A 21588-nucleotide genomic window follows, 5' to 3' on the forward strand; every position below is an offset into this window, starting at 1 on the left:
GTAGGTGCCAGTCTCACACGTCTGCAAAGGCCTTCAATGAGGCTTTCAGCAGAAGTCAAGAGTTTACGAGTGACCATTCGCATGGAACTGGCAGGTGTGTTAAATCAAGCGCTCTACCGCAGTAATGCTGCTTGTCAAGCATTGGTAGTTCAGTGGTAGAATTCTCGCTTCCCAAGCGGGAGGCCCGGGTTCGATTCCCGGCCAATGCATGGCACTTTTGTAGACGTGTCTCTTGATATTTTAAAAGGCATGGGAAAAGAAAAATGGAAACGGTAGATAAGATGATTGCATTGCTTGTCTGTTTTCTGCGCAAAGAAAGCAATCTGCTGCCCTCTTTTAGCAGAAGATGGAACTGCAGTTTCAACTTAAGGCGGGAAACCTTCTATTATGCAAATAATTCCCAGAAGACCCCAGAAGCCCAGATTGAAAGGGTGTCAGCCTCGTGTGGCTGCAAAGATATCCCCTGAGTCCTGCGGTAGAAGTCTGGCTTTCCTGAGGCACGGTGCTCAGGGAACTGCACTCAGAGTAGCGACCCATACAAAGGCCACCCTCATCTACCAGTGTGCTTGCCTCTGTCCACTTTTCCTGTCTATAGAACCTGGCCGTTCGTGGCCGTTCGTGGCCAAGTGAGTGAGAAGGACTGCCAGGGCAGCGCAGCTCCCATTCACCCACCGGAGCTGGCGCCATCCTCATGTCACTGCAGTGCTCTGTTAAATCAGCTGCTCTGGGCTGCAATGGTCCAGAGCACTGTAGCGCCAGTGTGCAGCATGTAAGGCATTGGTGGTTCAGTGGTAGAATTCTCGCCTGCCACGCGGGAGGCCCGGGTTCGATTCCCGGCCAATGCATGAGCGTTTTGCACATGTACCTTTCGTTGACTTTGAAGCATCGTGAAAAGGAAGAGACCGAACAAAAAAACAAGCCTTGATTGCCTTGCTTGCCTTATTTCTGCTACTAGCGATCACTCTGCTGATCCCTTTTAGTAGAAGGGGCCGCTGCGCCTTGACTGGAAGCAGGGCAATCTCAGATTATGCAAACAGCTCATAGAGGCCCAGCCCGAGTAGGTGCCAGTCTCACACGTCTGCAAAGGCCTTCAATGAGGCTTTCAGCAGAAGTCAAGAGTTTACGAGTGACCATTCGCATGGAACTGGCAGGTGTGTTAAATCAAGCGCTCTACCGCAGTAATGCTGCTTGTCAGGCATTGGTAGTTCAGTGGTAGAATTCTCGCTTCCCAAGCGGGAGGCCCGGGTTCGATTCCCGGCCAATGCATGGCACTTTTGTAGACGTGTCTCTTGATATTTTAAAAGGCATGGGAAAAGAAAAATGGAAACGGTAGATAAGATGATTGCATTGCTTGTCTGTTTTCTGCGCAAAGAAAGCACTCTGCTGCCCTCTTTTAGCAGAAGATGGAACGGCAGTTTCAACTTAAGGCGGGAAACCTATTATGCAAATAATTCCCAGAAGACCCCAGAAGCCCAGATTGAAAGGGTGTCAGCCTCGTGTGGCTGCAAAGATATCCCCTGAGTCCTGCGGTAGAAGTCTGGCTTTCCTGAGGCACGGTGCTCAGGGAACTGCACTCAGAGTAGCGACCCATACAAAGGCCACCCTCATCTACCAGTGTGCTTGCCTCTGTCCACTTTTCCTGTCTATAGAACCTGGCCGTTCGTGGCCGTTCGTGGCCAAGTGAGTGAGAAGGACTGCCAGGGCAGCGCAGCTCCCATTCACCCACCGGAGCTGGCGCCATCCTCATGTCACTGCAGTGCTCTGTTAAATCAGCTGCTCTGGGCTGCAATGGTCCAGAGCACTGTAGCGCCAGTGTGCAGCATGTAAGGCATTGGTGGTTCAGTGGTAGAATTCTCGCCTGCCACGCGGGAGGCCCGGGTTCGATTCCCGGCCAATGCATGAGCGTTTTGCACATGTACCTTTCGTTGACTTTGAAGCATCGTGAAAAGGAAGAGACAGAACAAAAAAACAAGCCTTGATTGCCTTGCTTGCCTTATTTCTGCTACTAGCGATCACTCTGCTGATCCCTTTTAGTAGAAGGGGCCGCTGCGCCTTGACTGGAAGCAGGGCAATCTCAGATTATGCAAACAGCTCATAGAGGCCCAGCCCGAGTAGGTGCCAGTCTCACACGTCTGCAAAGGCCTTCAATGAGGCTTTCAGCAGAAGTCAAGAGTTTACGAGTGACCATTCGCATGGAACTGGCAGGTGTGTTAAATCAAGTGCTCTACCGCAGTAATGCTGCTTGTCAGGCATTGGTAGTTCAGTGGTAGAATTCTCGCTTCCCAAGCGGGAGGCCCGGGTTCGATTCCCGGCCAATGCATGGCACTTTTGTAGACGTGTCTCTTGATATTTTAAAAGGCATGGGAAAAGAAAAATGGAAACGGTAGATAAGATGATTGCATTGCTTGTCTGTTTTCTGCGCAAAGAAAGCACTCTGCTGCCCTCTTTTAGCAGAAGATGGAACGGCAGTTTCAACTTAAGGCGGGAAACCTATTATGCAAATAATTCCCAGAAGACCCCAGAAGCCCAGATTGAAAGGGTGTCAGCCTCGTGTGGCTGCAAAGATATCCCCTGAGTCCTGCGGTAGAAGTCTGGCTTTCCTGAGGCACGGTGCTCAGGGAACTGCACTCAGAGTAGCGACCCATACAAAGGCCACCCTCATCTACCAGTGTGCTTGCCTCTGTCCACTTTTCCTGTCTATAGAACCTGGCCGTTCGTGGCCGTTCGTGGCCAAGTGAGTGAGAAGGACTGCCAGGGCAGCGCAGCTCCCATTCACCCACCGGAGCTGGCGCCATCCTCATGTCACTGCAGTGCTCTGTTAAATCAGCTGCTCTGGGCTGCAATGGTCCAGAGCACTGTAGCGCCAGTGTGCAGCATGTAAGGCATTGGTGGTTCAGTGGTAGAATTCTCGCCTGCCACGCGGGAGGCCCGGGTTCGATTCCCGGCCAATGCATGAGTGTTTTGCACATGTACCTTTCGTTGACTTTGAAGCATCGTGAAAAGGAAGAGACCGAACAAAAAAACAAGCCTTGATTGCCTTGCTTGCCTTATTTCTGCTACTAGCGATCACTCTGCTGATCCCTTTTAGTAGAAGGGGCCGCTGCGCCTTGACTGGAAGCAGGGCAATCTCAGATTATGCAAAACGCTCATAGAGGCCCAGCCCGAGTAGGTGCCAGTCTCACACGTCTGCAAAGGCCTTCAATGAGGCTTTCAGCAGAAGTCAAGAGTTTACGAGTGACCATTCGCATGGAACTGGCAGGTGTGTTAAATCAAGCGCTCTACCGCAGTAATGCTGCTTGTCAAGCATTGGTAGTTCAGTGGTAGAATTCTCGCTTCCCAAGCGGGAGGCCTGGGTTCGATTCCCGGCCAATGCATGGCACTTTTGTAGACGTGTCTCTTGATATTTTAAAAGGCATGGGAAAAGAAAAATGGAAACGGTAGATAAGATGATTGCATTGCTTGTCTGTTTTCTGCGCAAAGAAAGCAATCTGCTGCCCTCTTTTAGCAGAAGATGGAACTGCAGTTTCAACTTAAGGCGGGAAACCTTCTATTATGCAAATAATTCCCAGAAGACCCCAGAAGCCCAGATTGAAAGGGTGTCAGCCTCGTGTGGCTGCAAAGATATCCCCTGAGTCCTGCGGTAGAAGTCTGGCTTTCCTGAGGCACGGTGCTCAGGGAACTGCACTCAGAGTAGCGACCCATACAAAGGCCACCCTCATCTACCAGTGTGCTTGCCTCTGTCCACTTTTCCTGTCTATAGAACCTGGCCGTTCGTGGCCGTTCGTGGCCAAGTGAGTGAGAAGGACTGCCAGGGCAGCGCAGCTCCCATTCACCCACCGGAGCTGGCGCCATCCTCATGCCACTGCAGTGCTCTGTTAAATCAGCTGCTCTGGGCTGCAATGGTCCAGAGCACTGTAGCGCCAGTGTGCAGCATGTAAGGCATTGGTGGTTCAGTGGTAGAATTCTCGCCTGCCACGCGGGAGGCCCGGGTTCGATTCCCGGCCAATGCATGAGCGTTTTGCACATGTACCTTTCGTTGACTTTGAAGCATCGTGAAAAGGAAGAGACCGAACAAAAAAACAAGCCTTGATTGCCTTGCTTGCCTTATTTCTGCTACTAGCGATCACTCTGCTGATCCCTTTTAGTAGAAGGGGCCGCTGCGCCTTGACTGGAAGCAGGGCAATCTCAGATTATGCAAAACGCTCATAGAGGCCCAGCCCGAGTAGGTGCCAGTCTCACACGTCTGCAAAGGCCTTCAATGAGGCTTTCAGCAGAAGTCAAGAGTTTACGAGTGACCATTCGCATGGAACTGGCAGGTGTGTTAAATCAAGCGCTCTACCGCAGTAATGCTGCTTGTCAAGCATTGGTAGTTCAGTGGTAGAATTCTCGCTTCCCAAGCGGGAGGCCCGGGTTCGATTCCCGGCCAATGCATGGCACTTTTGTAGACGTGTCTCTTGATATTTTAAAAGGCATGGGAAAAGAAAAATGGAAACGGTAGATAAGATGATTGCATTGCTTGTCTGTTTTCTGCGCAAAGAAAGCAATCTGCTGCCCTCTTTTAGCAGAAGATGGAACTGCAGTTTCAACTTAAGGCGGGAAACCTTCTATTATGCAAATAATTCCCAGAAGACCCCAGAAGCCCAGATTGAAAGGGTGTCAGCCTCGTGTGGCTGCAAAGATATCCCCTGAGTCCTGCGGTAGAAGTCTGGCTTTCCTGAGGCACGGTGCTCAGGGAACTGCACTCAGAGTAGCGACCCATACAAAGGCCACCCTCATCTACCAGTGTGCTTGCCTCTGTCCACTTTTCCTGTCTATAGAACCTGGCCGTTCGTGGCCGTTCGTGGCCAAGTGAGTGAGAAGGACTGCCAGGGCAGCGCAGCTCCCATTCACCCACCGGAGCTGGCGCCATCCTCATGTCACTGCAGTGCTCTGTTAAATCAGCTGCTCTGGGCTGCAATGGTCCAGAGCACTGTAGCGCCAGTGTGCAGCATGTAAGGCATTGGTGGTTCAGTGGTAGAATTCTCGCCTGCCACGCGGGAGGCCCGGGTTCGATTCCCGGCCAATGCATGAGCGTTTTGCACATGTACCTTTCGTTGACTTTGAAGCATCGTGAAAAGGAAGAGACAGAACAAAAAAACAAGCCTTGATTGCCTTGCTTGCCTTATTTCTGCTACTAGCGATCACTCTGCTGATCCCTTTTAGTAGAAGGGGCCGCTGCGCCTTGACTGGAAGCAGGGCAATCTCAGATTATGCAAACAGCTCATAGAGGCCCAGCCCGAGTAGGTGCCAGTCTCACACGTCTGCAAAGGCCTTCAATGAGGCTTTCAGCAGAAGTCAAGAGTTTACGAGTGACCATTCGCATGGAACTGGCAGGTGTGTTAAATCAAGTGCTCTACCGCAGTAATGCTGCTTGTCAGGCATTGGTAGTTCAGTGGTAGAATTCTCGCTTCCCAAGCGGGAGGCCCGGGTTCGATTCCCGGCCAATGCATGGCACTTTTGTAGACGTGTCTCTTGATATTTTAAAAGGCATGGGAAAAGAAAAATGGAAACGGTAGATAAGATGATTGCATTGCTTGTCTGTTTTCTGCGCAAAGAAAGCACTCTGCTGCCCTCTTTTAGCAGAAGATGGAACGGCAGTTTCAACTTAAGGCGGGAAACCTATTATGCAAATAATTCCCAGAAGACCCCAGAAGCCCAGATTGAAAGGGTGTCAGCCTCGTGTGGCTGCAAAGATATCCCCTGAGTCCTGCGGTAGAAGTCTGGCTTTCCTGAGGCACGGTGCTCAGGGAACTGCACTCAGAGTAGCGACCCATACAAAGGCCACCCTCATCTACCAGTGTGCTTGCCTCTGTCCACTTTTCCTGTCTATAGAACCTGGCCGTTCGTGGCCGTTCGTGGCCAAGTGAGTGAGAAGGACTGCCAGGGCAGCGCAGCTCCCATTCACCCACCGGAGCTGGCGCCATCCTCATGTCACTGCAGTGCTCTGTTAAATCAGCTGCTCTGGGCTGCAATGGTCCAGAGCACTGTAGCGCCAGTGTGCAGCATGTAAGGCATTGGTGGTTCAGTGGTAGAATTCTCGCCTGCCACGCGGGAGGCCCGGGTTCGATTCCCGGCCAATGCATGAGTGTTTTGCACATGTACCTTTCGTTGACTTTGAAGCATCGTGAAAAGGAAGAGACCGAACAAAAAAACAAGCCTTGATTGCCTTGCTTGCCTTATTTCTGCTACTAGCGATCACTCTGCTGATCCCTTTTAGTAGAAGGGGCCGCTGCGCCTTGACTGGAAGCAGGGCAATCTCAGATTATGCAAAACGCTCATAGAGGCCCAGCCCGAGTAGGTGCCAGTCTCACACGTCTGCAAAGGCCTTCAATGAGGCTTTCAGCAGAAGTCAAGAGTTTACGAGTGACCATTCGCATGGAACTGGCAGGTGTGTTAAATCAAGCGCTCTACCGCAGTAATGCTGCTTGTCAAGCATTGGTAGTTCAGTGGTAGAATTCTCGCTTCCCAAGCGGGAGGCCTGGGTTCGATTCCCGGCCAATGCATGGCACTTTTGTAGACGTGTCTCTTGATATTTTAAAAGGCATGGGAAAAGAAAAATGGAAACGGTAGATAAGATGATTGCATTGCTTGTCTGTTTTCTGCGCAAAGAAAGCAATCTGCTGCCCTCTTTTAGCAGAAGATGGAACTGCAGTTTCAACTTAAGGCGGGAAACCTTCTATTATGCAAATAATTCCCAGAAGACCCCAGAAGCCCAGATTGAAAGGGTGTCAGCCTCGTGTGGCTGCAAAGATATCCCCTGAGTCCTGCGGTAGAAGTCTGGCTTTCCTGAGGCACGGTGCTCAGGGAACTGCACTCAGAGTAGCGACCCATACAAAGGCCACCCTCATCTACCAGTGTGCTTGCCTCTGTCCACTTTTCCTGTCTATAGAACCTGGCCGTTCGTGGCCGTTCGTGGCCAAGTGAGTGAGAAGGACTGCCAGGGCAGCGCAGCTCCCATTCACCCACCGGAGCTGGCGCCATCCTCATGCCACTGCAGTGCTCTGTTAAATCAGCTGCTCTGGGCTGCAATGGTCCAGAGCACTGTAGCGCCAGTGTGCAGCATGTAAGGCATTGGTGGTTCAGTGGTAGAATTCTCGCCTGCCACGCGGGAGGCCCGGGTTCGATTCCCGGCCAATGCATGAGCGTTTTGCACATGTACCTTTCGTTGACTTTGAAGCATCGTGAAAAGGAAGAGACCGAACAAAAAAACAAGCCTTGATTGCCTTGCTTGCCTTATTTCTGCTACTAGCGATCACTCTGCTGATCCCTTTTAGTAGAAGGGGCCGCTGCGCCTTGACTGGAAGCAGGGCAATCTCAGATTATGCAAAACGCTCATAGAGGCCCAGCCCGAGTAGGTGCCAGTCTCACACGTCTGCAAAGGCCTTCAATGAGGCTTTCAGCAGAAGTCAAGAGTTTACGAGTGACCATTCGCATGGAACTGGCAGGTGTGTTAAATCAAGCGCTCTACCGCAGTAATGCTGCTTGTCAAGCATTGGTAGTTCAGTGGTAGAATTCTCGCTTCCCAAGCGGGAGGCCCGGGTTCGATTCCCGGCCAATGCATGGCACTTTTGTAGACGTGTCTCTTGATATTTTAAAAGGCATGGGAAAAGAAAAATGGAAACGGTAGATAAGATGATTGCATTGCTTGTCTGTTTTCTGCGCAAAGAAAGCAATCTGCTGCCCTCTTTTAGCAGAAGATGGAACTGCAGTTTCAACTTAAGGCGGGAAACCTTCTATTATGCAAATAATTCCCAGAAGACCCCAGAAGCCCAGATTGAAAGGGTGTCAGCCTCGTGTGGCTGCAAAGATATCCCCTGAGTCCTGCGGTAGAAGTCTGGCTTTCCTGAGGCACGGTGCTCAGGGAACTGCACTCAGAGTAGCGACCCATACAAAGGCCACCCTCATCTACCAGTGTGCTTGCCTCTGTCCACTTTTCCTGTCTATAGAACCTGGCCGTTCGTGGCCGTTCGTGGCCAAGTGAGTGAGAAGGACTGCCAGGGCAGCGCAGCTCCCATTCACCCACCGGAGCTGGCGCCATCCTCATGTCACTGCAGTGCTCTGTTAAATCAGCTGCTCTGGGCTGCAATGGTCCAGAGCACTGTAGCGCCAGTGTGCAGCATGTAAGGCATTGGTGGTTCAGTGGTAGAATTCTCGCCTGCCACGCGGGAGGCCCGGGTTCGATTCCCGGCCAATGCATGAGCGTTTTGCACATGTACCTTTCGTTGACTTTGAAGCATCGTGAAAAGGAAGAGACAGAACAAAAAAACAACCCTTGATTGCCTTGCTTGCCTTATTTCTGCTACTAGCGATCACTCTGCTGATCCCTTTTAGTAGAAGGGGCCGCTGCGCCTTGACTGGAAGCAGGGCAATCTCAGATTATGCAAACAGCTCATAGAGGCCCAGCCCGAGTAGGTGCCAGTCTCACACGTCTGCAAAGGCCTTCAATGAGGCTTTCAGCAGAAGTCAAGAGTTTACGAGTGACCATTCGCATGGAACTGGCAGGTGTGTTAAATCAAGTGCTCTACCGCAGTAATGCTGCTTGTCAGGCATTGGTAGTTCAGTGGTAGAATTCTCGCTTCCCAAGCGGGAGGCCCGGGTTCGATTCCCGGCCAATGCATGGCACTTTTGTAGACGTGTCTCTTGATATTTTAAAAGGCATGGGAAAAGAAAAATGGAAACGGTAGATAAGATGATTGCATTGCTTGTCTGTTTTCTGCGCAAAGAAAGCACTCTGCTGCCCTCTTTTAGCAGAAGATGGAACGGCAGTTTCAACTTAAGGCGGGAAACCTATTATGCAAATAATTCCCAGAAGACCCCAGAAGCCCAGATTGAAAGGGTGTCAGCCTCGTGTGGCTGCAAAGATATCCCCTGAGTCCTGCGGTAGAAGTCTGGCTTTCCTGAGGCACGGTGCTCAGGGAACTGCACTCAGAGTAGCGACCCATACAAAGGCCACCCTCATCTACCAGTGTGCTTGCCTCTGTCCACTTTTCCTGTCTATAGAACCTGGCCGTTCGTGGCCGTTCGTGGCCAAGTGAGTGAGAAGGACTGCCAGGGCAGCGCAGCTCCCATTCACCCACCGGAGCTGGCGCCATCCTCATGTCACTGCAGTGCTCTGTTAAATCAGCTGCTCTGGGCTGCAATGGTCCAGAGCACTGTAGCGCCAGTGTGCAGCATGTAAGGCATTGGTGGTTCAGTGGTAGAATTCTCGCCTGCCACGCGGGAGGCCCGGGTTCGATTCCCGGCCAATGCATGAGCGTTTTGCACATGTACCTTTCGTTGACTTTGAAGCATCGTGAAAAGGAAGAGACCGAACAAAAAAACAAGCCTTGATTGCCTTGCTTGCCTTATTTCTGCTACTAGCGATCACTCTGCTGATCCCTTTTAGTAGAAGGGGCCGCTGCGCCTTGACTGGAAGCAGGGCAATCTCAGATTATGCAAAACGCTCATAGAGGCCCAGCCCGAGTAGGTGCCAGTCTCACACGTCTGCAAAGGCCTTCAATGAGGCTTTCAGCAGAAGTCAAGAGTTTACGAGTGACCATTCGCATGGAACTGGCAGGTGTGTTAAATCAAGCGCTCTACCGCAGTAATGCTGCTTGTCAAGCATTGGTAGTTCAGTGGTAGAATTCTCGCTTCCCAAGCGGGAGGCCTGGGTTCGATTCCCGGCCAATGCATGGCACTTTTGTAGACGTGTCTCTTGATATTTTAAAAGGCATGGGAAAAGAAAAATGGAAACGGTAGATAAGATGATTGCATTGCTTGTCTGTTTTCTGCGCAAAGAAAGCAATCTGCTGCCCTCTTTTAGCAGAAGATGGAACTGCAGTTTCAACTTAAGGCGGGAAACCTTCTATTATGCAAATAATTCCCAGAAGACCCCAGAAGCCCAGATTGAAAGGGTGTCAGCCTCGTGTGGCTGCAAAGATATCCCCTGAGTCCTGCAGTAGAAGTCTGGCTTTCCTGAGGCACGGTGCTCAGGGAACTGCACTCAGAGTAGCGACCCATACAAAGGCCACCCTCATCTACCAGTGTGCTTGCCTCTGTCCACTTTTCCTGTCTATAGAACCTGGCCGTTCGTGGCCGTTCGTGGCCAAGGGAGTGAGAAGGACTGCCAGGGCAGCGCAGCTCCCATTCACCCACCGGAGCTGGCGCCATCCTCATGTCACTGCAGTGCTCTGTTAAATCAGCTGCTCTGGGCTGCAATGGTCCAGAGCACTGTAGCGCCAGTGTGCAGCATGTAAGGCATTGGTGGTTCAGTGGTAGAATTCTCGCCTGCCACGCGGGAGGCCCGGGTTCGATTCCCGGCCAATGCATGAGCGTTTTGCACATGTACCTTTCGTTGACTTTGAAGCATCGTGAAAAGGAAGAGACCGAACAAAAAAACAAGCCTTGATTGCCTTGCTTGCCTTATTTCTGCTACTAGCGATCACTCTGCTGATCCCTTTTAGTAGAAGGGGCCGCTGCGCCTTGACTGGAAGCAGGGCAATCTCAGATTATGCAAACAGCTCATAGAGGCCCAGCCCGAGTAGGTGCCAGTCTCACACGTCTGCAAAGGCCTTCAATGAGGCTTTCAGCAGAAGTCAAGAGTTTACGAGTGACCATTCGCATGGAACTGGCAGGTGTGTTAAATCAAGTGCTCTACCGCAGTAATGCTGCTTGTCAGGCATTGGTAGTTCAGTGGTAGAATTCTCGCTTCCCAAGCGGGAGGCCCGGGTTCGATTCCCGGCCAATGCATGGCACTTTTGTAGACGTGTCTCTTGATATTTTAAAAGGCATGGGAAAAGAAAAATGGAAACGGTAGATAAGATGATTGCATTGCTTGTCTGTTTTCTGCGCAAAGAAAGCACTCTGCTGCCCTCTTTTAGCAGAAGATGGAACGGCAGTTTCAACTTAAGGCGGGAAACCTATTATGCAAATAATTCCCAGAAGACCCCAGAAGCCCAGATTGAAAGGGTGTCAGCCTCGTGTGGCTGCAAAGATATCCCCTGAGTCCTGCGGTAGAAGTCTGGCTTTCCTGAGGCACGGTGCTCAGGGAACTGCACTCAGAGTAGCGACCCATACAAAGGCCACCCTCATCTACCAGTGTGCTTGCCTCTGTCCACTTTTCCTGTCTATAGAACCTGGCCGTTCGTGGCCGTTCGTGGCCAAGTGAGTGAGAAGGACTGCCAGGGCAGCGCAGCTCCCATTCACCCACCGGAGCTGGCGCCATCCTCATGCCACTGCAGTGCTCTGTTAAATCAGCTGCTCTGGGCTGCAATGGTCCAGAGCACTGTAGCGCCAGTGTGCAGCATGTAAGGCATTGGTGGTTCAGTGGTAGAATTCTCGCCTGCCACGCGGGAGGCCCGGGTTCGATTCCCGGCCAATGCATGAGCGTTTTGCACATGTACCTTTCGTTGACTTTGAAGCATCGTGAAAAGGAAGAGACCGAACAAAAAAACAAGCCTTGATTGCCTTGCTTGCCTTATTTCTGCTACTAGCGATCACTCTGCTGATCCCTTTTAGTAGAAGGGGCCGCTGCGCCTTGACTGGAAGCAGGGCAATCTCAGATTATGCAAAACGCTCATAGAGGCCCAGCCCGAGTAGGTGCCAGTCTCACACGTCTGCAAAGGCCTTCAATGAGGCTTTCAGCAGAAGTCAAGAGTTTACGAGTGACCATTCGCATGGAACTGGCAGGTGTGTTAAATCAAGCGCTCTACCGCAGTAATGCTGCTTGTCAAGCATTGGTAGTTCAGTGGTAGAATTCTCGCTTCCCAAGCGGGAGGCCCGGGTTCGATTCCCGGCCAATGCATGGCACTTTTGTAGACGTGTCTCTTGATATTTTAAAAGGCATGGGAAAAGAAAAATGGAAACGGTAGATAAGATGATTGCATTGCTTGTCTGTTTTCTGCGCAAAGAAAGCAATCTGCTGCCCTCTTTTAGCAGAAGATGGAACTGCAGTTTCAACTTAAGGCGGGAAACCTTCTATTATGCAAATAATTCCCAGAAGACCCCAGAAGCCCAGATTGAAAGGGTGTCAGCCTCGTGTGGCTGCAAAGATATCCCCTGAGTCCTGCGGTAGAAGTCTGGCTTTCCTGAGGCACGGTGCTCAGGGAACTGCACTCAGAGTAGCGACCCATACAAAGGCCACCCTCATCTACCAGTGTGCTTGCCTCTGTCCACTTTTCCTGTCTATAGAACCTGGCCGTTCGTGGCCGTTCGTGGCCAAGTGAGTGAGAAGGACTGCCAGGGCAGCGCAGCTCCCATTCACCCACCGGAGCTGGCGCCATCCTCATGTCACTGCAGTGCTCTGTTAAATCAGCTGCTCTGGGCTGCAATGGTCCAGAGCACTGTAGCGCCAGTGTGCAGCATGTAAGGCATTGGTGGTTCAGTGGTAGAATTCTCGCCTGCCACGCGGGAGGCCCGGGTTCGATTCCCGGCCAATGCATGAGCGTTTTGCACATGTACCTTTCGTTGACTTTGAAGCATCGTGAAAAGGAAGAGACCGAACAAAAAAACAAGCCTTGATTGCCTTGCTTGCCTTATTTCTGCTACTAGCGATCACTCTGCTGATCCCTTTTAGTAGAAGGGGCCGCTGCGCCTTGACTGGAAGCAGGGCAATCTCAGATTATGCAAACAGCTCATAGAGGCCCAGCCCGAGTAGGTGCCAGTCTCACACGTCTGCAAAGGCCTTCAATGAGGCTTTCAGCAGAAGTCAAGAGTTTACGAGTGACCATTCGCATGGAACTGGCAGGTGTGTTAAATCAAGCGCTCTACCGCAGTAATGCTGCTTGTCAGGCATTGGTAGTTCAGTGGTAGAATTCTCGCTTCCCAAGCGGGAGGCCCGGGTTCGATTCCCGGCCAATGCATGGCACTTTTGTAGACGTGTCTCTTGATATTTTAAAAGGCATGGGAAAAGAAAAATGGAAACGGTAGATAAGATGATTGCATTGCTTGTCTGTTTTCTGCGCAAAGAAAGCACTCTGCTGCCCTCTTTTAGCAGAAGATGGAACGGCAGTTTCAACTTAAGGCGGGAAACCTATTATGCAAATAATTCCCAGAAGACCCCAGAAGCCCAGATTGAAAGGGTGTCAGCCTCGTGTGGCTGCAAAGATATCCCCTGAGTCCTGCGGTAGAAGTCTGGCTTTCCTGAGGCACGGTGCTCAGGGAACTGCACTCAGAGTAGCGACCCATACAAAGGCCACCCTCATCTACCAGTGTGCTTGCCTCTGTCCACTTTTCCTGTCTATAGAACCTGGCCGTTCGTGGCCGTTCGTGGCCAAGTGAGTGAGAAGGACTGCCAGGGCAGCGCAGCTCCCATTCACCCACCGGAGCTGGCGCCATCCTCATGTCACTGCAGTGCTCTGTTAAATCAGCTGCTCTGGGCTGCAATGGTCCAGAGCACTGTAGCGCCAGTGTGCAGCATGTAAGGCATTGGTGGTTCAGTGGTAGAATTCTCGCCTGCCACGCGGGAGGCCCGGGTTCGATTCCCGGCCAATGCATGAGCGTTTTGCACATGTACCTTTCGTTGACTTTGAAGCATCGTGAAAAGGAAGAGACAGAACAAAAAAACAAGCCTTGATTGCCTTGCTTGCCTTATTTCTGCTACTAGCGATCACTCTGCTGATCCCTTTTAGTAGAAGGGGCCGCTGCGCCTTGACTGGAAGCAGGGCAATCTCAGATTATGCAAACAGCTCATAGAGGCCCAGCCCGAGTAGGTGCCAGTCTCACACGTCTGCAAAGGCCTTCAATGAGGCTTTCAGCAGAAGTCAAGAGTTTACGAGTGACCATTCGCATGGAACTGGCAGGTGTGTTAAATCAAGTGCTCTACCGCAGTAATGCTGCTTGTCAGGCATTGGTAGTTCAGTGGTAGAATTCTCGCTTCCCAAGCGGGAGGCCCGGGTTCGATTCCCGGCCAATGCATGGCACTTTTGTAGACGTGTCTCTTGATATTTTAAAAGGCATGGGAAAAGAAAAATGGAAACGGTAGATAAGATGATTGCATTGCTTGTCTGTTTTCTGCGCAAAGAAAGCACTCTGCTGCCCTCTTTTAGCAGAAGATGGAACGGCAGTTTCAACTTAAGGCGGGAAACCTATTATGCAAATAATTCCCAGAAGACCCCAGAAGCCCAGATTGAAAGGGTGTCAGCCTCGTGTGGCTGCAAAGATATCCCCTGAGTCCTGCGGTAGAAGTCTGGCTTTCCTGAGGCACGGTGCTCAGGGAACTGCACTCAGAGTAGCGACCCATACAAAGGCCACCCTCATCTACCAGTGTGCTTGCCTCTGTCCACTTTTCCTGTCTATAGAACCTGGCCGTTCGTGGCCGTTCGTGGCCAAGTGAGTGAGAAGGACTGCCAGGGCAGCGCAGCTCCCATTCACCCACCGGAGCTGGCGCCATCCTCATGTCACTGCAGTGCTCTGTTAAATCAGCTGCTCTGGGCTGCAATGGTCCAGAGCACTGTAGCGCCAGTGTGCAGCATGTAAGGCATTGGTGGTTCAGTGGTAGAATTCTCGCCTGCCACGCGGGAGGCCCGGGTTCGATTCCCGGCCAATGCATGAGCGTTTTGCACATGTACCTTTCGTTGACTTTGAAGCATCGTGAAAAGGAAGAGACCGAACAAAAAAACAAGCCTTGATTGCCTTGCTTGCCTTATTTCTGCTACTAGCGATCACTCTGCTGATCCCTTTTAGTAGAAGGGGCCGCTGCGCCTTGACTGGAAGCAGGGCAATCTCAGATTATGCAAAACGCTCATAGAGGCCCAGCCCGAGTAGGTGCCAGTCTCACACGTCTGCAAAGGCCTTCAATGAGGCTTTCAGCAGAAGTCAAGAGTTTACGAGTGACCATTCGCATGGAACTGGCAGGTGTGTTAAATCAAGCGCTCTACCGCAGTAATGCTGCTTGTCAAGCATTGGTAGTTCAGTGGTAGAATTCTCGCTTCCCAAGCGGGAGGCCTGGGTTCGATTCCCGGCCAATGCATGGCACTTTTGTAGACGTGTCTCTTGATATTTTAAAAGGCATGGGAAAAGAAAAATGGAAACGGTAGATAAGATGATTGCATTGCTTGTCTGTTTTCTGCGCAAAGAAAGCAATCTGCTGCCCTCTTTTAGCAGAAGATGGAACTGCAGTTTCAACTTAAGGCGGGAAACCTTCTATTATGCAAATAATTCCCAGAAGACCCCAGAAGCCCAGATTGAAAGGGTGTCAGCCTCGTGTGGCTGCAAAGATATCCCCTGAGTCCTGCAGTAGAAGTCTGGCTTTCCTGAGGCACGGTGCTCAGGGAACTGCACTCAGAGTAGCGACCCATACAAAGGCCACCCTCATCTACCAGTGTGCTTGCCTCTGTCCACTTTTCCTGTCTATAGAACCTGGCCGTTCGTGGCCGTTCGTGGCCAAGGGAGTGAGAAGGACTGCCAGGGCAGCGCAGCTCCCATTCACCCACCGGAGCTGGCGCCATCCTCATGTCACTGCAGTGCTCTGTTAAATCAGCTGCTCTGGGCTGCAATGGTCCAGAGCACTGTAGCGCCAGTGTGCAGCATGTAAGGCATTGGTGGTTCAGTGGTAGAATTCTCGCCTGCCACGCGGGAGGCCCGGGTTCGATTCCCGGCCAATGCATGAGCGTTTTGCACATGTACCTTTCGTTGACTTTGAAGCATCGTGAAAAGGAAGAGACCGAACAAAAAAACAAGCCTTGATTGCCTTGCTTGCCTTATTTCTGCTACTAGCGATCACTCTGCTGATCCCTTTTAGTAGAAGGGGCCGCTGCGCCTTGACTGGAAGCAGGGCAATCTCAGATTATGCAAACAGCTCATAGAGGCCCAGCCCGAGTAGGTGCCAGTCTCACACGTCTGCAAAGGCCTTCAATGAGGCTTTCAGCAGAAGTCAAGAGTTTACGAGTGACCATTCGCATGGAACTGGCAGGTGTGTTAAATCAAGTGCTCTACCGCAGTAATGCTGCTTGTCAGGCATTGGTAGTTCAGTGGTAGAATTCTCGCTTCCCAAGCGGGAGGCCCGGGTTCGATTCCCGGCCAATGCATGGCACTTTTGTAGACGTGTCTCTTGATATTTTAAAAGGCATGGGAAAAGAAAAATGGAAACGGTAGATAAGATGATTGCATTGCTTGTCTGTTTTCTGCGCAAAGAAAGCACTCTGCTGCCCTCTTTTAGCAGAAGATGGAACGGCAGTTTCAACTTAAGGCGGGAAACCTATTATGCAAATAATTCCCAGAAGACCCCAGAAGCCCAGATTGAAAGGGTGTCAGCCTCGTGTGGCTGCAAAGATATCCCCTGAGTCCTGCGGTAGAAGTCTGGCTTTCCTGAGGCACGGTGCTCAGGGAACTGCACTCAGAGTAGCGACCCATACAAAGGCCACCCTCATCTACCAGTGTGCTTGCCTCTGTCCACTTTTCCTGTCTATAGAACCTGGCCGTTCGTGGCCGTTCGTGGCCAAGTGAGTGAGAAGGACTGCCAGGGCAGCGCAGCTCCCATTCACCCACCGGAGCTGGCGCCATCCTCATGCCACTGCAGTGCTCTGTTAAATCAGCTGCTCCGGGCTGCAATGGTCCAGAGCACTGTAGCGCCAGTGTGCAGCATGTAAGGCATTGGTGGTTCAGTGGTAGAATTCTCGCCTGCCACGCGGGAGGCCCGGGTTCGATTCCCGGCCAATGCATGAGCGTTTTGCACATGTACCTTTCGTTGACTTTGAAGCATCGTGAAAAGGAAGAGACCGAACAAAAAAACAAGCCTTGATTGCCTTGCTTGCCTTATTTCTGCTACTAGCGATCACTCTGCTGATCCCTTTTAGTAGAAGGGGCCGCTGCGCCTTGACTGGAAGCAGGGCAATCTCAGATTATGCAAAACGCTCATAGAGGCCCAGCCCGAGTAGGTGCCAGTCTCACACGTCTGCAAAGGCCTTCAATGAGGCTTTCAGCAGAAGTCAAGAGTTTACGAGTGACCATTCGCATGGAACTGGCAGGTGTGTTAAATCAAGCGCTCTACCGCAGTAATGCTGCTTGTCAAGCATTGGTAGTTCAGTGGTAGAATTCTCGCTTCCCAAGCGGGAGGCCCGGGTTCGATTCCCGGCCAATGCATGGCACTTTTGTAGACGTGTCTCTTGATATTTTAAAAGGCATGGGAAAAGAAAAATGGAAACGGTAGATAAGATGATTGCATTGCTTGTCTGTTTTCTGCGCAAAGAAAGCAATCTGCTGCCCTCTTTTAGCAGAAGATGGAACTGCAGTTTCAACTTAAGGCGGGAAACCTTCTATTATGCAAATAATTCCCAGAAGACCCCAGAAGCCCAGATTGAAAGGGTGTCAGCCTCGTGTGGCTGCAAAGATATCCCCTGAGTCCTGCGGTAGAAGTCTGGCTTTCCTGAGGCACGGTGCTCAGGGAACTGCACTCAGAGTAGCGACCCATACAAAGGCCACCCTCATCTACCAGTGTGCTTGCCTCTGTCCACTTTTCCTGTCTATAGAACCTGGCCGTTCGTGGCCGTTCGTGGCCAAGTGAGTGAGAAGGACTGCCAGGGCAGCGCAGCTCCCATTCACCCACCGGAGCTGGCGCCATCCTCATGTCACTGCAGTGCTCTGTTAAATCAGCTGCTCTGGGCTGCAATGGTCCAGAGCACTGTAGCGCCAGTGTGCAGCATGTAAGGCATTGGTGGTTCAGTGGTAGAATTCTCGCCTGCCACGCGGGAGGCCCGGGTTCGATTCCCGGCCAATGCATGAGCGTTTTGCACATGTACCTTTCGTTGACTTTGAAGCATCGTGAAAAGGAAGAGACCGAACAAAAAAACAAGCCTTGATTGCCTTGCTTGCCTTATTTCTGCTACTAGCGATCACTCTGCTGATCCCTTTTAGTAGAAGGGGCCGCTGCGCCTTGACTGGAAGCAGGGCAATCTCAGATTATGCAAACAGCTCATAGAGGCCCAGCCCGAGTAGGTGCCAGTCTCACACGTCTGCAAAGGCCTTCAATGAGGCTTTCAGCAGAAGTCAAGAGTTTACGAGTGACCATTCGCATGGAACTGGCAGGTGTGTTAAATCAAGCGCTCTACCGCAGTAATGCTGCTTGTCAGGCATTGGTAGTTCAGTGGTAGAATTCTCGCTTCCCAAGCGGGAGGCCCGGGTTCGATTCCCGGCCAATGCATGGCACTTTTGTAGACGTGTCTCTTGATATTTTAAAAGGCATGGGAAAAGAAAAATGGAAACGGTAGATAAGATGATTGCATTGCTTGTCTGTTTTCTGCGCAAAGAAAGCACTCTGCTGCCCTCTTTTAGCAGAAGATGGAACGGCAGTTTCAACTTAAGGCGGGAAACCTATTATGCAAATAATTCCCAGAAGACCCCAGAAGCCCAGATTGAAAGGGTGTCAGCCTCGTGTGGCTGCAAAGATATCCCCTGAGTCCTGCGGTAGAAGTCTGGCTTTCCTGAGGCACGGTGCTCAGGGAACTGCACTCAGAGTAGCGACCCATACAAAGGCCACCCTCATCTACCAGTGTGCTTGCCTCTGTCCACTTTTCCTGTCTATAGAACCTGGCCGTTCGTGGCCGTTCGTGGCCAAGTGAGTGAGAAGGACTGCCAGGGCAGCGCAGCTCCCATTCACCCACCGGAGCTGGCGCCATCCTCATGCCACTGCAGTGCTCTGTTAAATCAGCTGCTCTGGGCTGCAATGGTCCAGAGCACTGTAGCGCCAGTGTGCAGCATGTAAGGCATTGGTGGTTCAGTGGTAGAATTCTCGCCTGCCACGCGGGAGGCCCGGGTTCGATTCCCGGCCAATGCATGAGCGTTTTGCACATGTACCTTTCGTTGACTTTGAAGCATCGTGAAAAGGAAGAGACCGAACAAAAAAACAAGCCTTGATTGCCTTGCTTGCCTTATTTCTGCTACTAGCGATCACTCTGCTGATCCCTTTTAGTAGAAGGGGCCGCTGCGCCTTGACTGGAAGCAGGGCAATCTCAGATTATGCAAAACGCTCATAGAGGCCCAGCCCGAGTAGGTGCCAGTCTCACACGTCTGCAAAGGCCTTCAATGAGGCTTTCAGCAGAAGTCAAGAGTTTACGAGTGACCATTCGCATGGAACTGGCAGGTGTGTTAAATCAAGCGCTCTACCGCAGTAATGCTGCTTGTCAAGCATTGGTAGTTCAGTGGTAGAATTCTCGCTTCCCAAGCGGGAGGCCTGGGTTCGATTCCCGGCCAATGCATGGCACTTTTGTAGACGTGTCTCTTGATATTTTAAAAGGCATGGGAAAAGAAAAATGGAAACGGTAGATAAGATGATTGCATTGCTTGTCTGTTTTCTGCGCAAAGAAAGCAATCTGCTGCCCTCTTTTAGCAGAAGATGGAACTGCAGTTTCAACTTAAGGCGGGAAACCTTCTATTATGCAAATAATTCCCAGAAGACCCCAGAAGCCCAGATTGAAAGGGTGTCAGCCTCGTGTGGCTGCAAAGATATCCCCTGAGTCCTGCGGTAGAAGTCTGGCTTTCCTGAGGCACGGTGCTCAGGGAACTGCACTCAGAGTAGCGACCCATACAAAGGCCACCCTCATCTACCAGTGTGCTTGCCTCTGTCCACTTTTCCTGTCTATAGAACCTGGCCGTTCGTGGCCGTTCGTGGCCAAGTGAGTGAGAAGGACTGCCAGGGCAGCGCAGCTCCCATTCACCCACCGGAGCTGGCGCCATCCTCATGTCACTGCAGTGCTCTGTTAAATCAGCTGCTCTGGGCTGCAATGGTCCAGAGCACTGTAGCGCCAGTGTGCAGCATGTAAGGCATTGGTGGTTCAGTGGTAGAATTCTCGCCTGCCACGCGGGAGGCCCGGGTTCGATTCCCGGCCAATGCATGAGCGTTTTGCACATGTACCTTTCGTTGACTTTGAAGCATCGTGAAAAGGAAGAGACCGAACAAAAAAACAAGCCTTGATTGCCTTGCTTGCCTTATTTCTGCTACTAGCGATCACTCTGCTGATCCCTTTTAGTAGAAGGGGCCGCTGCGCCTTGACTGGAAGCAGGGCAATCTCAGATTATGCAAAACGCTCATAGAGGCCCAGCCCGAGTAGGTGCCAGTCTCACACGTCTGCAAAGGCCTTCAATGAGGCTTTCAGCAGAAGTCAAGAGTTTACGAGTGACCATTCGCATGGAACTGGCAGGTGTGTTAAATCAAGCGCTCTACCGCAGTAATGCTGCTTGTCAAGCATTGGTAGTTCAGTGGTAGAATTCTCGCTTCCCAAGCGGGAGGCCTGGGTTCGATTCCCGGCCAATGCATGGCACTTTTGTAGACGTGTCTCTTGATATTTTAAAAGGCATGGGAAAAGAAAAATGGAAACGGTAGATAAGATGATTGCATTGCTTGTCTGTTTTCTGCGCAAAGAAAGCAATCTGCTGCCCTCTTTTAGCAGAAGATGGAACTGCAGTTTCAACTTAAGGCGGGAAACCTTCTATTATGCAAATAATTCCCAGAAGACCCCAGAAGCCCAGATTGAAAGGGTGTCAGCCTCGTGTGGCTGCAAAGATATCCCCTGAGTCCTGCAGTAGAAGTCTGGCTTTCCTGAGGCACGGTGCTCAGGGAACTGCACTCAGAGTAGCGACCCATACAAAGGCCACCCTCATCTACCAGTGTGCTTGCCTCTGTCCACTTTTCCTGTCTATAGAACCTGGCCGTTCGTGGCCGTTCGTGGCCAAGGGAGTGAGAAGGACTGCCAGGGCAGCGCAGCTCCCATTCACCCACCGGAGCTGGCGCCATCCTCATGTCACTGCAGTGCTCTGTTAAATCAGCTGCTCTGGGCTGCAATGGTCCAGAGCACTGTAGCGCCAGTGTGCAGCATGTAAGGCATTGGTGGTTCAGTGGTAGAATTCTCGCCTGCCACGCGGGAGGCCCGGGTTCGATTCCCGGCCAATGCATGAGCGTTTTGCACATGTACCTTTCGTTGACTTTGAAGCATCGTGAAAAGGAAGAGACCGAACAAAAAAACAAGCCTTGATTGCCTTGCTTGCCTTATTTCTGCTACTAGCGATCACTCTGCTGATCCCTTTTAGTAGAAGGGGCCGCTGCGCCTTGACTGGAAGCAGGGCAATCTCAGATTATGCAAACAGCTCATAGAGGCCCAGCCCGAGTAGGTGCCAGTCTCACACGTCTGCAAAGGCCTTCAATGAGGCTTTCAGCAGAAGTCAAGAGTTTACGAGTGACCATTCGCATGGAACTGGCAGGTGTGTTAAATCAAGTGCTCTACCGCAGTAATGCTGCTTGTCAGGCATTGGTAGTTCAGTGGTAGAATTCTCGCTTCCCAAGCGGGAGGCCCGGGTTCGATTCCCGGCCAATGCATGGCACTTTTGTAGACGTGTCTCTTGATATTTTAAAAGGCATGGGAAAAGAAAAATGGAAACGGTAGATAAGATGATTGCATTGCTTGTCTGTTTTCTGCGCAAAGAAAGCACTCTGCTGCCCTCTTTTAGCAGAAGATGGAACGGCAGTTTCAACTTAAGGCGGGAAACCTATTATGCAAATAATTCCCAGAAGACCCCAGAAGCCCAGATTGAAAGGGTGTCAGCCTCGTGTGGCTGCAAAGATATCCCCTGAGTCCTGCGGTA

General features: G+C 51.4%; 41 non-coding genes across 41 annotated transcripts; all 41 read left to right on the forward strand.

Moving 5' to 3' along the window:
* Nucleotides 1–138: 138 nt before the first annotated feature.
* TRNAG-CCC (transfer RNA glycine (anticodon CCC)) lies at nucleotides 139–209 on the forward strand. The gene has a single exon. It is a non-coding gene; the product is annotated as a tRNA-Gly (tRNA).
* Nucleotides 210–774: 565 nt separating this feature from the next.
* TRNAG-GCC (transfer RNA glycine (anticodon GCC)) lies at nucleotides 775–845 on the forward strand. Its single transcript has one exon. It is a non-coding gene; the product is annotated as a tRNA-Gly (tRNA).
* A 350-nt stretch (nucleotides 846–1195) lies between these two features.
* On the forward strand, nucleotides 1196–1266 carry TRNAG-CCC (transfer RNA glycine (anticodon CCC)). Its single transcript has one exon. It is a non-coding gene; the product is annotated as a tRNA-Gly (tRNA).
* Nucleotides 1267–1828: 562 nt separating this feature from the next.
* On the forward strand, nucleotides 1829–1899 carry TRNAG-GCC (transfer RNA glycine (anticodon GCC)). The gene has a single exon. It is a non-coding gene; the product is annotated as a tRNA-Gly (tRNA).
* Nucleotides 1900–2249: 350 nt separating this feature from the next.
* Nucleotides 2250–2320, forward strand: TRNAG-CCC (transfer RNA glycine (anticodon CCC)). Its single transcript has one exon. It is a non-coding gene; the product is annotated as a tRNA-Gly (tRNA).
* A 562-nt stretch (nucleotides 2321–2882) lies between these two features.
* On the forward strand, nucleotides 2883–2953 carry TRNAG-GCC (transfer RNA glycine (anticodon GCC)). Its single transcript has one exon. It is a non-coding gene; the product is annotated as a tRNA-Gly (tRNA).
* Nucleotides 2954–3303: 350 nt separating this feature from the next.
* On the forward strand, nucleotides 3304–3374 carry TRNAG-CCC (transfer RNA glycine (anticodon CCC)). The gene has a single exon. It is a non-coding gene; the product is annotated as a tRNA-Gly (tRNA).
* Nucleotides 3375–3939: 565 nt separating this feature from the next.
* Nucleotides 3940–4010, forward strand: TRNAG-GCC (transfer RNA glycine (anticodon GCC)). Its single transcript has one exon. It is a non-coding gene; the product is annotated as a tRNA-Gly (tRNA).
* A 350-nt stretch (nucleotides 4011–4360) lies between these two features.
* Nucleotides 4361–4431, forward strand: TRNAG-CCC (transfer RNA glycine (anticodon CCC)). The gene has a single exon. It is a non-coding gene; the product is annotated as a tRNA-Gly (tRNA).
* Nucleotides 4432–4996: 565 nt separating this feature from the next.
* On the forward strand, nucleotides 4997–5067 carry TRNAG-GCC (transfer RNA glycine (anticodon GCC)). Its single transcript has one exon. It is a non-coding gene; the product is annotated as a tRNA-Gly (tRNA).
* A 350-nt stretch (nucleotides 5068–5417) lies between these two features.
* On the forward strand, nucleotides 5418–5488 carry TRNAG-CCC (transfer RNA glycine (anticodon CCC)). Its single transcript has one exon. It is a non-coding gene; the product is annotated as a tRNA-Gly (tRNA).
* A 562-nt stretch (nucleotides 5489–6050) lies between these two features.
* Nucleotides 6051–6121, forward strand: TRNAG-GCC (transfer RNA glycine (anticodon GCC)). Its single transcript has one exon. It is a non-coding gene; the product is annotated as a tRNA-Gly (tRNA).
* A 350-nt stretch (nucleotides 6122–6471) lies between these two features.
* On the forward strand, nucleotides 6472–6542 carry TRNAG-CCC (transfer RNA glycine (anticodon CCC)). Its single transcript has one exon. It is a non-coding gene; the product is annotated as a tRNA-Gly (tRNA).
* A 565-nt stretch (nucleotides 6543–7107) lies between these two features.
* Nucleotides 7108–7178, forward strand: TRNAG-GCC (transfer RNA glycine (anticodon GCC)). The gene has a single exon. It is a non-coding gene; the product is annotated as a tRNA-Gly (tRNA).
* A 350-nt stretch (nucleotides 7179–7528) lies between these two features.
* On the forward strand, nucleotides 7529–7599 carry TRNAG-CCC (transfer RNA glycine (anticodon CCC)). The gene has a single exon. It is a non-coding gene; the product is annotated as a tRNA-Gly (tRNA).
* A 565-nt stretch (nucleotides 7600–8164) lies between these two features.
* TRNAG-GCC (transfer RNA glycine (anticodon GCC)) lies at nucleotides 8165–8235 on the forward strand. Its single transcript has one exon. It is a non-coding gene; the product is annotated as a tRNA-Gly (tRNA).
* A 350-nt stretch (nucleotides 8236–8585) lies between these two features.
* On the forward strand, nucleotides 8586–8656 carry TRNAG-CCC (transfer RNA glycine (anticodon CCC)). The gene has a single exon. It is a non-coding gene; the product is annotated as a tRNA-Gly (tRNA).
* Nucleotides 8657–9218: 562 nt separating this feature from the next.
* Nucleotides 9219–9289, forward strand: TRNAG-GCC (transfer RNA glycine (anticodon GCC)). Its single transcript has one exon. It is a non-coding gene; the product is annotated as a tRNA-Gly (tRNA).
* Nucleotides 9290–9639: 350 nt separating this feature from the next.
* Nucleotides 9640–9710, forward strand: TRNAG-CCC (transfer RNA glycine (anticodon CCC)). The gene has a single exon. It is a non-coding gene; the product is annotated as a tRNA-Gly (tRNA).
* A 565-nt stretch (nucleotides 9711–10275) lies between these two features.
* On the forward strand, nucleotides 10276–10346 carry TRNAG-GCC (transfer RNA glycine (anticodon GCC)). Its single transcript has one exon. It is a non-coding gene; the product is annotated as a tRNA-Gly (tRNA).
* Nucleotides 10347–10696: 350 nt separating this feature from the next.
* On the forward strand, nucleotides 10697–10767 carry TRNAG-CCC (transfer RNA glycine (anticodon CCC)). The gene has a single exon. It is a non-coding gene; the product is annotated as a tRNA-Gly (tRNA).
* A 562-nt stretch (nucleotides 10768–11329) lies between these two features.
* TRNAG-GCC (transfer RNA glycine (anticodon GCC)) lies at nucleotides 11330–11400 on the forward strand. Its single transcript has one exon. It is a non-coding gene; the product is annotated as a tRNA-Gly (tRNA).
* Nucleotides 11401–11750: 350 nt separating this feature from the next.
* On the forward strand, nucleotides 11751–11821 carry TRNAG-CCC (transfer RNA glycine (anticodon CCC)). The gene has a single exon. It is a non-coding gene; the product is annotated as a tRNA-Gly (tRNA).
* A 565-nt stretch (nucleotides 11822–12386) lies between these two features.
* On the forward strand, nucleotides 12387–12457 carry TRNAG-GCC (transfer RNA glycine (anticodon GCC)). The gene has a single exon. It is a non-coding gene; the product is annotated as a tRNA-Gly (tRNA).
* A 350-nt stretch (nucleotides 12458–12807) lies between these two features.
* On the forward strand, nucleotides 12808–12878 carry TRNAG-CCC (transfer RNA glycine (anticodon CCC)). The gene has a single exon. It is a non-coding gene; the product is annotated as a tRNA-Gly (tRNA).
* A 562-nt stretch (nucleotides 12879–13440) lies between these two features.
* TRNAG-GCC (transfer RNA glycine (anticodon GCC)) lies at nucleotides 13441–13511 on the forward strand. Its single transcript has one exon. It is a non-coding gene; the product is annotated as a tRNA-Gly (tRNA).
* Nucleotides 13512–13861: 350 nt separating this feature from the next.
* On the forward strand, nucleotides 13862–13932 carry TRNAG-CCC (transfer RNA glycine (anticodon CCC)). Its single transcript has one exon. It is a non-coding gene; the product is annotated as a tRNA-Gly (tRNA).
* A 562-nt stretch (nucleotides 13933–14494) lies between these two features.
* TRNAG-GCC (transfer RNA glycine (anticodon GCC)) lies at nucleotides 14495–14565 on the forward strand. The gene has a single exon. It is a non-coding gene; the product is annotated as a tRNA-Gly (tRNA).
* Nucleotides 14566–14915: 350 nt separating this feature from the next.
* TRNAG-CCC (transfer RNA glycine (anticodon CCC)) lies at nucleotides 14916–14986 on the forward strand. The gene has a single exon. It is a non-coding gene; the product is annotated as a tRNA-Gly (tRNA).
* Nucleotides 14987–15551: 565 nt separating this feature from the next.
* On the forward strand, nucleotides 15552–15622 carry TRNAG-GCC (transfer RNA glycine (anticodon GCC)). The gene has a single exon. It is a non-coding gene; the product is annotated as a tRNA-Gly (tRNA).
* A 350-nt stretch (nucleotides 15623–15972) lies between these two features.
* On the forward strand, nucleotides 15973–16043 carry TRNAG-CCC (transfer RNA glycine (anticodon CCC)). The gene has a single exon. It is a non-coding gene; the product is annotated as a tRNA-Gly (tRNA).
* Nucleotides 16044–16605: 562 nt separating this feature from the next.
* Nucleotides 16606–16676, forward strand: TRNAG-GCC (transfer RNA glycine (anticodon GCC)). The gene has a single exon. It is a non-coding gene; the product is annotated as a tRNA-Gly (tRNA).
* A 350-nt stretch (nucleotides 16677–17026) lies between these two features.
* On the forward strand, nucleotides 17027–17097 carry TRNAG-CCC (transfer RNA glycine (anticodon CCC)). The gene has a single exon. It is a non-coding gene; the product is annotated as a tRNA-Gly (tRNA).
* A 565-nt stretch (nucleotides 17098–17662) lies between these two features.
* Nucleotides 17663–17733, forward strand: TRNAG-GCC (transfer RNA glycine (anticodon GCC)). Its single transcript has one exon. It is a non-coding gene; the product is annotated as a tRNA-Gly (tRNA).
* A 350-nt stretch (nucleotides 17734–18083) lies between these two features.
* Nucleotides 18084–18154, forward strand: TRNAG-CCC (transfer RNA glycine (anticodon CCC)). Its single transcript has one exon. It is a non-coding gene; the product is annotated as a tRNA-Gly (tRNA).
* Nucleotides 18155–18716: 562 nt separating this feature from the next.
* On the forward strand, nucleotides 18717–18787 carry TRNAG-GCC (transfer RNA glycine (anticodon GCC)). Its single transcript has one exon. It is a non-coding gene; the product is annotated as a tRNA-Gly (tRNA).
* Nucleotides 18788–19137: 350 nt separating this feature from the next.
* On the forward strand, nucleotides 19138–19208 carry TRNAG-CCC (transfer RNA glycine (anticodon CCC)). The gene has a single exon. It is a non-coding gene; the product is annotated as a tRNA-Gly (tRNA).
* Nucleotides 19209–19773: 565 nt separating this feature from the next.
* Nucleotides 19774–19844, forward strand: TRNAG-GCC (transfer RNA glycine (anticodon GCC)). Its single transcript has one exon. It is a non-coding gene; the product is annotated as a tRNA-Gly (tRNA).
* A 350-nt stretch (nucleotides 19845–20194) lies between these two features.
* TRNAG-CCC (transfer RNA glycine (anticodon CCC)) lies at nucleotides 20195–20265 on the forward strand. Its single transcript has one exon. It is a non-coding gene; the product is annotated as a tRNA-Gly (tRNA).
* A 565-nt stretch (nucleotides 20266–20830) lies between these two features.
* Nucleotides 20831–20901, forward strand: TRNAG-GCC (transfer RNA glycine (anticodon GCC)). The gene has a single exon. It is a non-coding gene; the product is annotated as a tRNA-Gly (tRNA).
* A 350-nt stretch (nucleotides 20902–21251) lies between these two features.
* On the forward strand, nucleotides 21252–21322 carry TRNAG-CCC (transfer RNA glycine (anticodon CCC)). The gene has a single exon. It is a non-coding gene; the product is annotated as a tRNA-Gly (tRNA).
* Nucleotides 21323–21588: the final 266 nt, after the last annotated feature.

The sequence above is a fragment of the Ambystoma mexicanum genome, unplaced genomic scaffold (genome assembly GCF_040938575.1).
Source record: "Ambystoma mexicanum isolate Mex_15411 unplaced genomic scaffold, UKY_AmexF1_1 Mex_scaf52, whole genome shotgun sequence".
In the NCBI taxonomy this organism is placed as follows: Eukaryota; Metazoa; Chordata; class Amphibia; order Caudata; family Ambystomatidae; genus Ambystoma; species Ambystoma mexicanum.